Here is a 17,484-nt window from a genome sequence, read left to right on the forward strand (position 1 = left end):
TTAAACCAAGCAGTTCGCAGATCCCATTTGTGCCTGTCTGAGGCAGCCAGGTGATTGTGACTCAGCAGGCTTCCAGGAAGAGGGTAATGAACATTAGGATGGAACGCACTTGTTTTCTCTTTTCTCTGGCGGGTTGTCGGACGTCACGCCTTGGCATGCTGGGGACCTGCAGTAAATATTAAGAAAATATATTTTGGTTGTACGTGATTTGGGATCTTTTGCATAAACATATGCCTTTTTCTCATTTTTTTTTAATTGGAGTCAAGATGCTTTACAAAGTTGTGTTTTTTGCTGTGCAAGAGTGTGACTCAGTTCAGTTCAGTTGCTCAGTCGTGTCCGACTCTTTGCGACCCCATGAATCGCAGCACGCCAGGCCTCCCTGTCCATCACCAACTCCCGGAGTTCACTCAGACTCACGTCCATCGAGTCAGTGATGCCATCCAGCCATCTCATCCTCTGTCGTCTCCTTCTCCTCCTGCCCCCAATCCCTCCCAGCATCAGAGTCTTTTCCAATGAGTCAACTCTTTGCAAGAGATGGCCAAAGTACTGGCGTTTCAGCTTTAGCATCATTCCTTCCAAAGAAATCCCAGGGCTGATCTCCTTCAGAATGGACTGGTTGGATCTCCTTGCAGTCCAAGGGACTCTCAAGAGTCTTCTCCAACACCACAGTTCAAAAGCATCAATTCTTCGGTGCTCAGCCTTCTTCACAGTCCAACTCTCACATCTATACATGACCACAGGAAAAACTATAGCCTTGACTAGACGGACCTTTGTTGGCAAAGTAATGTCTCTGCTTTTGAATATGCTATCTAGGTTGGTCATAACTTTCCTTCCAAGGAGTAAGCGTCTTTTAATTTCATGGCTGCAGTCACCATCTGCAGTGATTTTGGAGCCCAGAAAAATAAAGTCTGACACTGTTTCCACTGTTTCCCCATCTATTTCCCATGAAGTGATAGGACCGGATGCCATGATCTTCGTTTTCTGAATGTTGAGCTATAAGCCAACTTTTTCACTCTCCACTTTCACTTTCATCAAGAGGCTTTTTAGTTCCTCTACACTTTCTGCCATAAGGGTGGTGTCATCTGCATATCTGAGGTTATTGATATTTCTCCTGGCAATCTTGGTTCCATCTTATGCTTCTTCCAGCCCAGCATTTCTCATGGTGTATTCTGCACATAAGTTAAATAAGCAGGGTGACAATATACAGCCTTGACTATTCCTTTTCCTCTTTGGAACCAGTCTGTTGTTCCATGTCCAGTTCTAACTGTTGCTTCCTGACCTGCATACAGGTTCTCAAGAGGCAGATCAGGTGGTCTGGTATTCCCATCTCTTTCAGAAGTTTCCACAGTTTGTTGTGATCCACACAGTCAAAGGCGTTGGCATAGTCAATAAAGCAGAAATAGATGTTTTTCTGGAACTCTCTTGCTTTTTCCATGATCCAGCACATGTTGGCAATTTGATCCCTGGTTCCTCTGACTTTTCTAAAACTAGCTTGAACACCTGGAAGTTCATGGTTCACGTATTGCTGAAGCCTGGCTTGGAGAATTTCGAGCATCACTTTACTAGCGTGTGAGATGAGTGCAATTGTGGGGTAGTTTGAGCATTCTTTGGCATTGCCTTTCTTTGGGATTGGAATGAAAACTGACCTTTTCCAGGCCTGTGGCCACTGCTGAGTTTTCCAAATTTGCTGACATATTGAGTACAGCACTTTCACAGCATCATCTTTCAGGATTTGGAATAGCTCGACTGGAATTCCATCACCTCCACTAGCTTTGTTCGTAGTGATGCTTTCTAGGGCCCACTTGACTTCACATTCCAGGATGTCTGGCTCTAGGTCAGTGATCACACCATTGTGATTATCTGGGTCATGGAGATCTTTTTTGTACAGTTCTTCTGTGTATTCTTGCCACCTCTTCTTGATATCTTCTGCTTCTGTTAGGTCAATACCATTTCTGTCCTTTATCGGGCCCATCTTTGCATGAAATGTTCCCTTGGTATCTCTAATTTTCTTGAAGAGATCTCTTGTCTAGTCTTTCCCATTCTGTTGTTTTCCTTTATTTCTTTGCATTGATCCCTGAGGAAGGCTTTCTTATCTCTCCTATGTGTTCTTTGGAACTCTGCATTCAGATGCCTATATGACTCAGTTATGTGTGTACATATATTGCCTCTTTTGTGAGCCTCCCTCCCACCCCTCTAGGTCATCACAGAGCCCCGAGCTGAACACCCTCTGCTATATGCCAACTTCGCACTAGCTAGGTGTTTCACTAGCTCAGTTGGTAAAGAATCCGCCTGCAATGCAGGAGACCCCGGTTTGATTCCTGGGTTGGGAAGATCCCTAGAGAAGGGATACGCTGCCCACTCCAGGATTCTTGGGCTTCCCTGGTGGCTCAGCTGGTAAAGAATCCGCCTGCAATGTGGGATACCTGGGTTTTCGATCCCTGGGTTGGGAAGATCCCCTGGAGAAGGGAAAGGCTACCCACTGCAGTATTCTGGCCTGGAGAATCCCATGGACTGTATAGTCCACAGGGTCGCAAAGAGTCGGACGCGACTGAGCGGCTTGTACTTCACTTCACTGTGTATACATATCAGAGCTACTCTCTCCATTCATCCCTCCCTTTCCTTTCACCTGTGTGTCCACAAGTCTCTTCTCTACATCTGTATCTCAATTCCTGCCCTGCAAATAGCTTAATCCATACTGTGACTCAGAAAGACACAAAGCACCCCAGTGTTTGCAGCCAGGACATGGGAGCCACCTACATATCCATCAAGACACAAATGGATAAGGAAGCTGTGGTAGATATATACAGTGGAATATTACATAGCCATAACAAAGAATGGATTTGACTCAGTTGTAATGATACAAATGAACCTAGAGCCTGTCATGCAGAGCAACTTAGAAAGAGAAAAATAAATATTGCATATCGATGAATATGTATAACAGCAAGGGCATCCAACCAGTCCATCCTAAAGGAAATCAGTCCTGAATATTCATTGGAAGGACTGATGTTGAAGCTGAAACTCCAATCCTTTGGCCACGTCATATGAAGAGTTGACTCATTGGAAAACACCCTGATGCTGGGAGAGATTGAAGGCGGGAGGAGAAGGGGACGACAGAGGATGAGATGGTTGGGTGGCATCACCAACTCAATGGACGTGGGTTTGGGTGAACTCCAGGAGTTGATGATGGACAGAGAGGTCTGGCGTGCTGCAGTCTTTGGGGTCACAAAGAGTCGGACACGACTGAGCGACTGAACTGAACTGACTGATGATGGAATCTCAACATATGCCCCTAACGTGCCCTGCCTCCTTCCCTTTCTGTGGTGACTGCTAAAATAAGATTTTCCACTGTGTTCCTCAATATTTACTGAAGTGTCTTGACGTGGGGTCATGGGGAATGGAACAGTTCGATCCTCAGGGAGGTATCAGGAAACATAACCTCATGAACACCGTTAGCGAACGGGACCTGAACCTTCCTGGATCCTTCTTGGCATGCAGTTGGAATTTTTTTTTTTTGACTGTCCTGGGTCTTCATTGCTTTGTGTGGCTTTTCCATGAGCTGTGTCGAGCGGAGGTTACTCTCTGGTTGAGGTCCATGGGCTTTGCATTGCGGTGACCGCTCTTCTTGCAGAGCACGTTCTCTAAGGTGAACTGGCTTCTGTAGTTGCGACTCATGGGCTCAGTAGTTAATAGCACATGGGGTTAGCTGCCCCATGGCTTGGGGGAATCTCCCCAGACAAGGGATCAAACCCATTTCCCCTGCATTGGCAGGTGGATTCTTAACTGCTGGACTACCCGTGAAGTCCTGGTGATTTAAGTCAGGAAGATTGAGTCTTCTGTGTTCCCGTCATACCACAAGGCCACACAGAAGGTTCTCAGTAAATAACTGGTGAATGCAGGTCAACAAGCTTGACTCCTGGTCTCACAGGGACACGTGCTTTCTGGAAACCAGTAGCTCTAAGGTCTAGTCCGGGCTGAGACGCTCAAGGGAGCACGTCAAGGACACTGCACTGGTCCTTTGACCTCCTTCCTGTGCCGTCTGCTGACAAGTGAAAGAATCAGCCTGGCGGATGCAGTTTTATCCAGGTATCCAGGTCCCGTCCTGTGCATGAAGCTTTTCTGCCCAGCGTCTGAGTGGACGAGACTCCTTCCCGTTGTGCAGATAATCCTTCTTCGAACCTTTAATATCAGACGGAGAAAACAAAGTCATTCCAGCCCATGTATGCTGTGTTTCAGGAGACCAAACTTCTTCTTTTGACCCCAGGGATGGGACCCCTTTGGTAGCTCAGTGGATAAAGAATCTGCCTGCCTATGCAGGAGAGTCGGGTTAGATCCCTGGGTCGGGAAGATCCCCTGGAGAATGGAATGGCAGCCCACTCTCCAGTATTCTTGCCTGGAGAATCCCCATGGACAGAGGAGCCTGGTGGGCTACAGTCTGTGGGGTCACAAAGAGTCAGACATGACTGAATGACTAAACCGCCACCACCACAATGGAGCCTCGATTCTTGAGAATTTTTATTTCCCTCGCTATTTGTTCTGATCTGGTTCATATGCACGGGAGACTGTAAATTATTTAGCATTGACTTATCTGTAATTAAGTCTTCTAAATGGACTACGATTTCAGCTGCTGTGTTTTCTTCTCAATTACTTAGAAAATTTAAGGCTTCCTTGGGGGGGCATGTTGAGTCTTTCCCTTGTCCTTTTAATGGTAATTGATTGGCTTGTTCAAATTAGGCTGTTCTGGGAAGAAGGTTAACAAATAAAACCTGGCAAGGGGAGAAGCAGGTGGCGTCAGATGAATGAAGCGCTGTCCGCGCTGGGTCTGTGTCCTCATTAATTTCTCACCTTCCCAAAGTTGCAGATGCATCACGAAGGGTAACTTGAAAAAGGAGCCTGTGTCAGCTACGGAGTTTCAGTTTCCTAACAGGTGTTCCTTTGCTCTCTTGGGTTGCTGTTATTTGCATGGGGTCTTTTATTTTTTGTTGGTGTTTTGTCGCTCAGGCGTGTCCGACTCTTTCTGACCCCCATGGACTGTAGCCCACTAGGCCTCTCTGTCCATGGGATTTCCCAGACAAAAATACTGGAGTGGGTTGCCCTTCCCTTCTCTGGGGGATCTGTCAAGCCAGGGATCCAACCCACGTCTCTGAAGTCTGTTGCATTGCAGGTGGATTCTTTAACACTGAGCCACCAGGGAAGTCCCTTGAGTCTTTTATAACCCATTGTTAATTAAACATCTCAGCTAACTGCATTATCTTGACATTGTAGGTTTACTTTTTTAAATGTTGAAACCACGAACTTCCTCAAAAATCGATGGATGAGGGGAACTGAGGCTGAATGTGGAATCCTGGTTGGTCATTTGTTATTTTATGGTTGGAAACGTCAGATCAGAGTTGAAGAATTTTACAAGGCCAGTAGTTTAATCTTCTCAAGTATTTTCAAATCATTAGGTTTTCTGTGGTTAAGTCTTAGAAGAGATCTCTGAAAATGATGTGCCGTGAAAACCATTTAAAAAAATGTTTAGGTTAATTCTTTATTTTGGCTGTGCTGGGTCTTAGTTAAGGCATTCACATTTTTTAGTTGCAGCATCAATTCAGATCAGATCAGTCGCTCAGTTGTGTCCGACTCTTTGCAACACCATAAGTCGCAGCACGCCAGGCCTCCCTGTCCATCACCAACTCCCGGAGTTCACTGAGACTCATGTCCATTGAGTAAGTGATGCCATCCAGCCATCTCATCCTCTGTCTTCCCCTTCTCCTCTTGCTCCCAATCCCTCCCAGCATCAGAGTCTTTTCCAGTGAGTCAACTCTTCGCATGAGATGGCCAAAGTACTGGCGTTTCAGCTTTAGAATCATTCCTAAAGAAACCCCAGGGCTGACCTCCTTCAGAATGGACTGGTTGGATCTCCCTGCAGTCCAAGGGACTCTCAAGAGTCTTCTCCAACACCACAGTTCAAAAGCATCAATTCTTTGGTGCTCAGCTTTCTTTACTGTCCAACTCTCACATCCCTACATGACCACTGGAAAAACTATAGCCTTGACTAGACGAACCTTTGTTGGCAAAGTAATGTCTCTACTTTTGAATATGCTATCTAGGTTGGTCATAACTTTCCTTCCAAGGAGTAAGTGTCTTTTAATTTCATGGCTGCAGTCACCATCTGCAGTGATTTTGGAGCCCACAAAAATAAAGTCTGACACTGTTTCCACTGTTTCCACTGTTTCCCATCTATTTCCCATGAAGTGATGGGACCAGATGCCATGATCTTTGTTTTCTGAATGTTGAGCTTTAAGCCAACTTTTTCACTCTCCACTTTCACTTTCATCAAGAGGCTTTTTGGTTCCTCTTCACTTTCTGCCATAAGGGTGGTATCATTTGCATATCTGAGGTTATTGATATTTCTCCTGGCAATCTTGGTTCCATCTTGTGCTTCTTCCAGCCCAGCATCTCTCATGATGTACTCTGCATGTAAGTTAAATAAACAGGGTGACAATATATAGCCTTGACTATTCCTTTTCCTATTTGGAACCAGTCTGTTGTTCCATGTGCAGTTCTAACTGTTGCTTCCTGACCTGTATATAGGTTTCTCAAGAGGCAGGTCAGGTGGTCTGGTATTCCCATCTCTTTCAGAATTTTCCACAGTTTATTGTGATCCACACAGTCAAAAGCTTTGGCACAGTCAATAAAGCAGAAGTAGGTGTTTTTCTGGAACTCTGTTGCTTTTTCGATGATCCAGCGGATGTTGGCCATTTGGTCTCTGGTTCCTCTGCCTTTTCTTAAACCAGCTTGAACATCTGGAAGTTCACGGTTCACATATTGCTGAAGCCTGGCTTCAGCATGCAAACCCTTAATTGAGGCTTATGGGAGCTAGTTCTGAGACTAGAGGTCAAACCCAGGTCCCCTGCATTGGGGGGAGACTTTTACTCACTGGACCACAGGAAAGTCCCTAAATGGCTAAACGGCTTTGGAAAGTAGCGTCATCGTGTGTGACATCTCAGGGCCTGGAGAGAACCCTCTGGAGCTCTGAAGGTGTCCCTTTCTCACCAGTGTTTTCTGCCCGCTGCTGGTTGAGAAGCTTTCCGATCCATTTCTCTGTCAGGCCGTTCTGTTGGGAGATGCTACGTCAGCAATTGCAATCTGAAAGGCACCCTCTTGAAGCCCCACCGTTAAGTCTGCTGTATTTTTCTCAGCCAGTCTTCTTTTCCTCTTTTAACTTTTTATTTTGAATTGGGCTGTAGCTGATTAACAATGTTGTGGGAGTTTTAGGCACACCATAAAGGCACTCAACCACGCATGTACATGGATCCATTCTCCCCAAAACTCCCCTCCCATCCAGGCTGCCACACGACATTGAGCAGAGTTCCCTGTTCTCAGCCAGTCTTCTTGAAGAAAAGAAACTGAAAGTTGCTCAGTCGTGTGTGACTGTTTGCGACCCCGTGGACTATACAGCCCATGGAATTCTCCAGGCCAGGATACTGGAGTGGGTCGTCTTTCCTTTCTCCAGGGGATCTTCCCAAAAGCTAGGGATCGAACCTGGGTCTCCTGCATTGCAGGTGGATTCTTTACCAGCTGAGCCACCAGGGAAGCCCAAGAATACCAGAGTGGGTAGCCTATCCCTTCTCCAGGGGATCATCCTGACCCAGGAATTGAACCCGGGTCTCCTGCATTGCAGGCGGATTCTTTACCAGCTGAGCCACCAGGGAAGCCCTCTTGAAGAAAGGGGTCATGGAAATGCCTTTGCGTCACTTCCCACTGCTTTTGCAGCGTGTTCATTTCCTCCTACTGCTGAACAGAGCATCACAAAGTTACTGGTGTGAACAGGACGCACGGACGAGCTCAGTGCTGGAGCTCCCGTGTCTGGTGCAGAAGCCAGGCTCAGCAGGGTCAGTTCCTTCTGGAAGGTCTAGGGGAGGGGAGGATCCACTGTCGTGCCTTCCCCCGGTTCTGCCCCTCCTTGATTCCTGCTCCCTTGTCCCATCACCTCCTCTGTCTGCTTCATCTGTCACATCACCTTCTCTCACTCTGACCGCCGCCTTCTCGTTTCATTTGTTTCTTAGTCACTCAGTCCTGTCCCAATCTTTTGCCACCCCAAGGACTGTAGCCCGCCAGGCTCCTCTGTCCGTGGGGATGCTCCAGGCAAAAAGACTGGAGCGGGTTGCCATGCCCTCCTCCAGGGGGATCGTCCCGACCCAGGGATCGAACCTCCACCCCCCGTGTTGGCAGGCTGATCTTTCCCCGCTGAGCCACCTTGTGAAGGAGGCCCCCTCTTCCTTTTAAGGACCTTGTAATTCCTCTGGCCTCAGCCGGATGAACCAGGGACATCTCCCCATCCCAGGACCCTTGGTTTGATCACATGTTCAGCGTCCACATTAAGTTCTCTGCCAGGGAAAGCTGTGTGTTCTCAGGAATTCTGGAAATACAGAAGTGGATGGCTTTGTGGTATGCATGTGTATGTCTGGCTGGGGGTGGAGTCATTCAAAAGCATTAGTTGCAGACTCTTGAGAGTCCCAAGTACTGCAAGGAGATCCAACCAGTCCATCCTAAAGGAGGTCAGTCCTGGGTGTTCATTGGAAGGACTGATGCTAAAGCCGAAACTCCAATCCTTTGCGATCAGGTCCAATCCTGATGCGAAGAGCTGACTCATTGGGAAATACCCTGATGCTGTGAAAGATTGAGGGCAGGAGGAGAAGGGGACGACAGAGGATGAGATGGTTGGATGGCATCACCGACTCAATGGACATGGGTTTGGGTGGACTCCAGGAGTTGGTGATGGACAGGGAAGCCTGGCACGCTGTGGTTCCTGGGGTTGCAAAGAGTCAGACACGACTGATCGACTGAACTGAACTGAACTGAACTGGAATCATTGAACCTACTACAGGTTGAAGGCTGCAATCCTGTGAGTGTCAGGAGATGAGTCTCAACTCTCACCTTCAGTGACCTCTGCCACACCCATCTCCTTCCCTGGCATGGTCTCTCTTCCGTCTGTCTGTCTCTCTCTCTTATTTTGGCCGCACCTCCTGACATGTGGGTTCTTAGGTCCCCAACCAGGGATGGAACCTCTGCCCGCTGCAGTGGAAGCCTGGGGTCCTAATCCTTGGACCCACAAAGAAGTCTCCTCCTCCATCTCTTTTACAAAATTCTTATTCCTTTTTCTTTTCCCCTTCCTTCTTAGCATCCTCTTCACTTCCGTTCCACCTGCTCCCACCCCTTCCTTCTCTTCGACTCTTTGCGACGCCATGGACTGCAGCACACCAGGCTTCCCTGTCCATCACCCTCTCCCAGAGTTTGCTCAAACTCATGTCCATTGAGTTGGGGATGCCTTCCAACCATCTCATCCTCTGTCATCCCCTTCTCCTCCTGCCCTGAATCTTTCCCAGCATCAGGGTCTTTTCCAATGAGTCAGCTCTTCGCATCAGGTGGCCAAAGTATTGGCGTTTCAGCTTCAGCATCAGTCCTTCCAATGAATGCTCAGGGTTGATCTCCTTTAGGCTTGAGTGGTTCAATCTTCTTGCAGTTCAGGGGACTCTCAAGAGTCTTCTCCAGCACCACAATTTGAAAGCATCAATTTTTCGGTGCTCAGCTTTCTTAATGGTCCAACTCTCACATCCATACATGACTACTGGAAAAATCATAGCTTCCTGTAGATGGAGCTTTGTCAGCAAAGTGATGTCTATCGTCTATGGCATTGCATAGCGTTGGACATGACAGAGTGACTTAACACTTTTCACTTTCCTCCCTTAGCTGACCTTTCTTGGGAGCTAGGAAAAAATCCCGTTAAGCCTTCTGACTCCATTCCCACCCACACATCACTTCTCAGGGAAAGCTTCCTCCCCCTGTAAAATCCCTTATCTAACAGCATCTCAGGCTAACTGGAGCGCTCCACGTTTACTGGAATGTCTCACTTCTCTCCCAGACTAAACATTCGAGTATCGGAAATATTTTGTGTTACTATAACCATCTGAGACAGTGCTCATGCACAGTTAAAACCTATTTGTTGAAGACAGTATAATAAATTATGATAAGCTTATATGTTATAAGCTTGTAATATAATTATAGATTATAATACTGTTGTAATAAAAATATGTATTAGTAGCAGTGAAGGCTGTGTTTAGAGCAGTGGTCCCCAACGTTTTGGTACCGACCTCTGGTTTCATGGAAGACAGTTTTCCCACAGACCAGGGGCGGGGGATGGTAATGCGATGATTCGAGGATGTTGCATTTATTGTGGTCTTTATTTCTATTATTATTACATCAGCTCCAGCACAGATCATGAGGCATTAGATCCCACAGATTCCAGACCCCAGATTTACAGGTATATCTCGACTCTACCGACAGTCTCTCTTAGCTTTGCTTGTTCGTGTTAATTTCCATAGTATGTGTATGTTTGGTGGTGATTTAGTCGCTAAGTCGTGTCGAGGTCTTGCGACGCCGTGGACTGTAGCCCCACCAGGCTCCTCTGTCCATGGGATTCTCCGGGCAAGAATACTGGACTGGGTTGTCATTTCCTTCTCCAGGGGATCTTCCCGACCCAGGAAGTGAACCCAGGTCTCCCGCGTTGTAAGCCAATTCTCTACTGACCGAGCTAAGAGGGAACCTCTATGTAAATGATACTGGGGCTTCCTTGGTGGTGTGAGTGCTAATGAACCCGCCTGCCAGTTCAGGAGACACAGGACCTACGGGTTCCATCCGTGGGTCGGGAAGATCCCCTAGAGGAGGAAGTGGCAGCCCACTCCAGTATTCTTGCCTGGAGCATCCCATGGAGCCTGGCAGGCTACAGTCCATAGGGTCAAAAAAGAGTCGACTGAACAACAAACTCAGAATGGACGACTGAAGAAGTCAGGAATCCCTTGGCAGTTCCCTGTGCCACCTGCTAGAATTTATTCCATCTGTACAGAGTTGGCAGAAGGCGGCCAATGTCCCTGATGACCTGAGCGGACTCCCTTCTACTTGGTCAACACTAATGTCGCCGAGACCTCTTGATATACGGATGCAGGTGAAAATAAAGCTCCCTTCTGAGCACACAGAACATTTGTCTCTGTCTCTCTGAAGAGACAGGCTAAATATTGCTGTCTTCTGATGCAATATTGTTTTCCTCCAAGAGGTGCTCAGCCTTCACTTAAAAGAAAAATGTTGGCCGGGCCCGTGGAAATGAACTGATAACCTTGTTTTGGGGGGGGGGGGTAGGACTCTGCTCCAGGGTAGCTACTAAAGAGTAATGTTTTCAAAATAACACTGAGAGATGAAAGTGAACGTTAAAAAAAAAATGCTGTCAGCGATTTAGACCTTCTCAAGGTCGTGTGGAGAATTGCTTAACTGGAGTTATTGCCACTCTGATCTCATATATATATATATATTTTTTTTTTCCCCCTGAGAAATGGCCTAGCCAAAGATTTATTTTTTCTCTTTTTTAAACCCAGTACGGTTGCTACTTTCTATATTTATAAACAGGAGAGAAACATACCCGGTGTTAATTGTAACCAACAGGCACAATAGGAGGAACCGGTTCCTCTTGATTTGTGCTCTGGTGGAGTTTTACCGAGGAAGGTTGAGTTGAAGGCTCTCTCTGTTGTGGAAATGAGTTGTTTTGTTCTGTCCAGGGGCTCTTGTTTTAATTTCTAAAGGGGATGTACTCTCTAAAGCTACACATTTAATTTTGTAAGACAAAAGGAGCTAACTTTGCTTAAAACAGGAAGGGCTTTTAGTGTTGCTAGTAGCTTGTCATTTCCTGTGTGATGGTAGCTGTCTTCAGCACTTTAGTCATTAGGAATGTGTGTGCTAAGTCGCTTCAGAGTGTTTGACTCTGTGCAACCCCACGGACTGTAGCTTCCAAGGCTCCTCTGTCCATGGGGTTCTGCCGGGAAGAGTACTGACTGGGTTGCCATGCCCTCCTCCAGGGAATCTTCCCGACCCAGGGATCAAACTTGGGTCTCCTGCATTGGCAGGCAGGTTCTTTTACCCCTAGTGCCGCCTGGGAAGCTCAACTCTTAGGTGACAGAGAGAAATAAGGAAGTGTCTTTGGGAAGGCGGATAAGGTTCAGAGGCCGTGCACATCCCAGCCTTGCAAGGGAGCAACAAGCCATCTCTTGCTTTACCTTCTTTGAACCCGAACTTTGCTGGCCTCTGTGGGTCTTATAATTGCTTTTTGATCCCGAGAGATAATCACTTGCTCCCTCAAACTGTTGGACAGTTGAGTCTTCAAGGGCACAGAGGTCACGCCGGCTAAATCTGCCATCGGTGACCAACCTTGTTGTAATATGCTGTGAACCCAGCCGTGATCACCTTGGGGCGTCCAGGTCAGCATGCTCACACCCAGTAATCAGACCACGGTGCCCCTCGTGGAGACCAGGGGCTTTCTCTCCTTGTAGAGGAGTGCCCTAAGATTTACGCAAATGGCTCTTCTCTCAATTTTAGCCTACCATCACCTTTTATCTAACAATTTTTTTTTAATGTGAATCTATTTTTGGCTGCACTGGGTCCTTGTTGCTGTTCACAAGCTTTTCTCTGGTTGCGGTGATCAGGGGCTGCTGTTGACTTGTGAAGCGTGGGCTTCTCATCGTGGTGGCTTCTCTTGCTTCGGTAATTATGGCTCGGAGCTGAGGAGTAGCATCTCCTGGGCTTAACACAGGCTCGGTAGTCATAACGCAGGGGCTTAATCGCTGCGTGGCCTGTGAGCTCTTCTTGGACCAGAGATGGCACCCGTGTCCCTGGCACTGGCAGGCGGATTCTTAACCGCTGGACCACCAGGGAAGTCCTCCTACTGTGTTTTAAAAGATAACTGCAGAGTCATGGACACTCACAGGAGGTGGTTGACATCAGGCATACTCTTTTCCCGCATGTCCGGATGATGCTGTTGCTAAGATAACATGACCTGAAGCCTGCTGCTTTTACCCTTGGCTGTGTGACGCTTTTAGAACCTTGGTGAACAAAGCCTGCCTTCTCTTCTTTGCCACGCTATAATCAGTGGTTTGATTTTTTTTAATTTTTTTTTTTTAGTTATTAGCACAGGGGAGTTTTGTTAGCTCAGAACTCCAGAAGGTCAAGGTGATATTCTATCTTTGCCAGTCCCATGGAATTTAGCATTTGGCCATTCTTTTCATTGTTGTTCAGTCGCTCAGTCATTCCCGACTCTTTGCGACCCCATGGACTGCAGCACGCCAGGCTTTCCTGTCCATCACCATCTCCCGGAATTTGCTCAAACTCATGTCCATCTAGTCAGTGATGCCATCCAACCATCTCATCCTCTGTCGTCCCCTTCTCCTCCCACCCTCAATCCTTCCCAGCATCAGGGTCTTTTCCAATGAGTCAGCTCTTTGCATCAGGTGGCCAAAGGATTAGAGCTTTGGCTTCAGCATCAGTCCTTCCAGTGAATATTCAGGACTGATTTCCTTTAGGATGGACTGGTTGGATCTCCTTGCAGTCTGAGGGACTCTCAGGAGTCTTCTCTAACACCACAGTTCAAAAGCATCAATTTCTGTGCTCAGCTTTCTTTATGGCCCAACTCTCACATCCACATCTCCTGGATTTTAGTTCGTCTCTGGCATTTCAGTTAGTCAGCTATTTCAGCATGCACACATGCGTGTACACACACACACACACACACACACACCCCTACAAATGTGACTCTTTTCTGTATAGGTGATGTAGCAGATTTGCATTAATCACCACCAAAAAGATCTCTGATGATGATCCAGACTTGGGATATGTAGGGCATCAGGAATCCACTCCTTCTGTTTTTGCAAACATTTCTATCACGGCGTCATAAGTGGGCTTACTTACGACTTACACAGACTCGCAAAACATCTTTCCACAAAACGAATGGCACCTTCCTCTGTACTGCCTTAGGTTTTCAAGATCAAAGCTTCATTGAAAACATTCCATGCTGGCGATGGGTTTAAGAACTCAAACTCTGGAGGGACGGATTTAAAGGCAACCACTTTATATTAATGCTTTATATTAGTGCTGCCTGATATCTTGAACTTAAGACGGAAGTAAGGAGCACCAGCATGACTTCACTTCCACTTTTCACTTTCATGTATTGGAGAAGGAAATGGCAAACCACTCCAGTGTTCTTGCCTGGAGAATCCCAGGGACGGGGGAGCCTGGTGGGCTGCTGTCTATGGGGTCGCACAGAGTCAGACACGACTGAAGGGACTTAGCAGCAGCAGCAGCAAGGGCATCAGGAAATTTAAAGCTCAATAAACATGTCGTGGTTTTATTGTTTCAACATTTCAGCTCTGCTAGGTAGAATATTATAACACTGAAGAGACTTTGTATCCTAGTGGTTAAGAGCACAGAATTTGGAAAGAAAAGAAACATAGTGTGACTTGTGATATCACCTCTGCTTCCTTAGACAGGTTTCAAGTTCTTTAGAGCATCCACCTTCTTCTCTGTAAAGCAGGTAGAGAACAGTTGTTCTCATCGCCGTGTGTGGGGTAAGAGAGAGAGCCTGGCATTCCACCTGGAACTCTGTTGGTACTCACTCGATGCCTCTCAAACAGTGATTTCATGGGGACAAAGTAGTTTATTTAAAAAACATATTTTTTGCAATTATATGACCATTTTCTGAATTTGTCATTCTTCAGTCGCTCAGTCATGTCTGACTCTTAGGGGTCCCATGGACTGCAGCACGCCAGACCTCCCTGTCCTCCACTGTCTCCTGGAGCTTGCATACATTCATGTCCATCGAGTTGGTGATGCCATCCAACCACCTCATCCTCTGTCATCCCCTTCTCTGCCCGCCTTCAATCTTTCCCAGCTTCAGGGTCTTTTCAAATGAGTCAGCTCTTTGCATCAGGTGGCCAAAGGACTGGAGTTTCAGCTTCAGCATCAGTCCTTCCAGTGAATATTCAGCACTCTTCCTTTAGGATGGACTGATTTCCTGACTCTCAAGAGTCTTCTCCAGCACTAGAGTTTGAAAGCATCAGTTCTTTGGCGCTCAGCCTTCTTTATGGTCCAGCTCTCACATCCATACATGACTACTGGAAAAACCATAGCTTTGACTAGACGGAAGTTGTCGGCAAAGTGATGTCTCTGCTTTTTAATAAGCTGTCCAGGTCTGTCATATGTTTCTTTCCAAGGAGCACGTGCTTATTTATTTTATGGCTGCCTTCACTGTCTGCAGTGATTTTGGAGGCCAAGAAAATAAAATCTGTCACTGCCTCCACGTTTTCCCCTTCTGTTTGCCATGATGTGATTAAACTCACATTTCTTTTTCAGAGCTGTTTTAGATTTACAGCAAAGGTGAGAGAGAGGTACAGACAGTTTCCATTCCCTCCCTGCCCGTGTTCATGTTCCAACCCCACTATTATGAACACCTCTCACTTCCACCCCCAGAGTGGGGTGCGTGTATATACATATCTATTTAACTAAGGAATAACCTACATTGCCACATTGTCAGCATCCAAAGGCCAGCCTTTGCATTAGCGTTCACTCTGGGTCTTCTACATCCCATGGGTGTGGACAAGCGTGGAACGACATGGATCCATTGTTAGAGTGTTGTCAAGAGTATTTTCAATGTCCTAACGCTTCTGTATATCACCCTTCTCACCACCCCAGTCCTGGCACTCACTGATGCTTTTACTGTCTCTACAACGCTGCCTTTACCAGAACGTCACCGACCTGAAATCACACATTCTGTAGCCTTTTCAGATCAGCTTGTTTCACGGAGTGAAATCCATGCATTGAAGTTTCATCCGTATCTTTTTTATGGCCCAGTAGCTCAGTTCTGCCTTATCATTGAGTACTCTCCCGTTATCTGGATCGACTGTAGTTTATTTATCCTTCCAACTGCCGGGGAATATCTCGGTTTCTTTCAAGTTTGGACCTCGATCGCTAGAGATACTATAAACACCAGCGTGTGGATTTTTGTGTGGCTACAAGTTTCCAGCTCCTTTGGGTAATTACTCAGGAGTGTGATTGCTGGAATCTACTATATTCGTCACATCCTATGCAAGGGAACACTCTGGATTTTCTTCTTGAATACCGAAACAGTGGTATGCCTCGGGAATGACAACAGACTTGGCAAAATTAGGCTTCCAAATTCAGTGGCGATGTGTTTGCCAAAGGGATTAATCACACCTATTTTTAGGATAGTATTTCTGGCACGAGAAGCAAGGAAAGGGACGAAGCATTTGAAAATGCCCACTTCTCCGCAGACCAGCCAATCCTAAAGGAAATCAACCCTGGATATTCATTGGCAGGACTGATGCTGAAGCTGAAACTCCAATACGTTGGCCACCTGATGTGAGGAGCCAACTCACTGAATAAGACCCTGATGCTGGGAAAGATTGAGGGCAGGAGGAGAAGGGGATGACAGAGGATGAGATGGTTGGATGGCATCACTGACTCCATGGACATGGGTTTGAACGAACTGCAGGAGATAGTGAAGGGCTGGGGAGCCTGTCATGCTGCAGTCCATGGGGTCACAAAGAGTCAAACATGGTTTAGCCAGTGAACAATTTCTCCCCAGACCAGCTCTCACTGACGTCAGTTGCTTGGACAAGGCTCGTATTTGAGACAGATCTACCTTCATAAACAGCCATGCTTCCGTAGCAAAGCTCTACCTCTGAGAACTTAAAGAATTAGACGAATCTAATATATCACTGATGCTCCACAAAGTTACATCTGATCCATTGTCTTCTCTCTTGTTTTCTGTAAATGCATTTTTTTCCCCCTACATTACCACAGACTTTCCCCACCAAAGCTTCTCTCCTGGGGAAAGATGGTTGGATTTAATTTTCTGTATATCTAATCCTAAGATTGGAAACTTAATCCCACAGTACTGTTTAGGTAAGCTATTGGGTTTTCTTTGGCAAATTCAAGAATATGGAAATCGTCGTATATTCCCAATATGTTTCATATAAAAGACAGAAGGGCAGGAGCGTGTCCATCATTCTCTCGTTTCTGGCATGGCTGCAAAGTCACTGTAATGCATTTGTCTGCTTTGACTGTCGTTTAGTCATTTAGTCATGTCCGACTTTTTGCGACCTCATGGACTGTAGCATGCCAGGCTCCTTTGTCCGTGGGGCTTCCCAGACGAGAATACTGGAGTGTATTGCCATTTCCTCCTCCGGCGGATCTTCCTTACCCAGGGATCATCGAATCCACGTGTCCTGCATTTGCGGGCAGATTCTTTACCCTGTGGGCCACCAGAGAAGTCCGAAAGAGGCATAAATGGCTTACAGGAGGCTTCCCGGATGGTGCAGTTGGCAAACAGACCCACGAGACGCAAGTTTGATATCTGGTTCAGGAATATTCCTTGGAGGAGAAAGTGGAAACCCACTCCAGTATTGTTGCTTGGGAAATCCCATGGAGAGAGGAGCCTGGCGGGTTATAGTCCTTGGAGTTTCAAAGAGTGGAACATGACCCAGTGATTGAGAACACATGCAGATATCTTATACATAAATTATTCTGCCATCATTGAAAGATCTAAGCTTCCATGCCTGCATGGCACACTGGATACCCAGCATGAGAATGAAATGAAATTCACTCCCA

General features: G+C 46.6%; 1 protein-coding gene across 2 annotated transcripts in view; it reads left to right on the top strand.

Moving 5' to 3' along the window:
• Window positions 1-17,484, top strand: part of LOC100300059 (neuroligin 4 X-linked) — a 391,198-nt gene that overhangs the window by 46,932 nt on the left and 326,782 nt on the right. The window lies entirely within an intron of this gene.

Source organism: Bos taurus, chromosome X (assembly GCF_002263795.3).
Source record: "Bos taurus isolate L1 Dominette 01449 registration number 42190680 breed Hereford chromosome X, ARS-UCD2.0, whole genome shotgun sequence".
Classification (NCBI taxonomy): Eukaryota; Metazoa; Chordata; class Mammalia; order Artiodactyla; family Bovidae; genus Bos; species Bos taurus.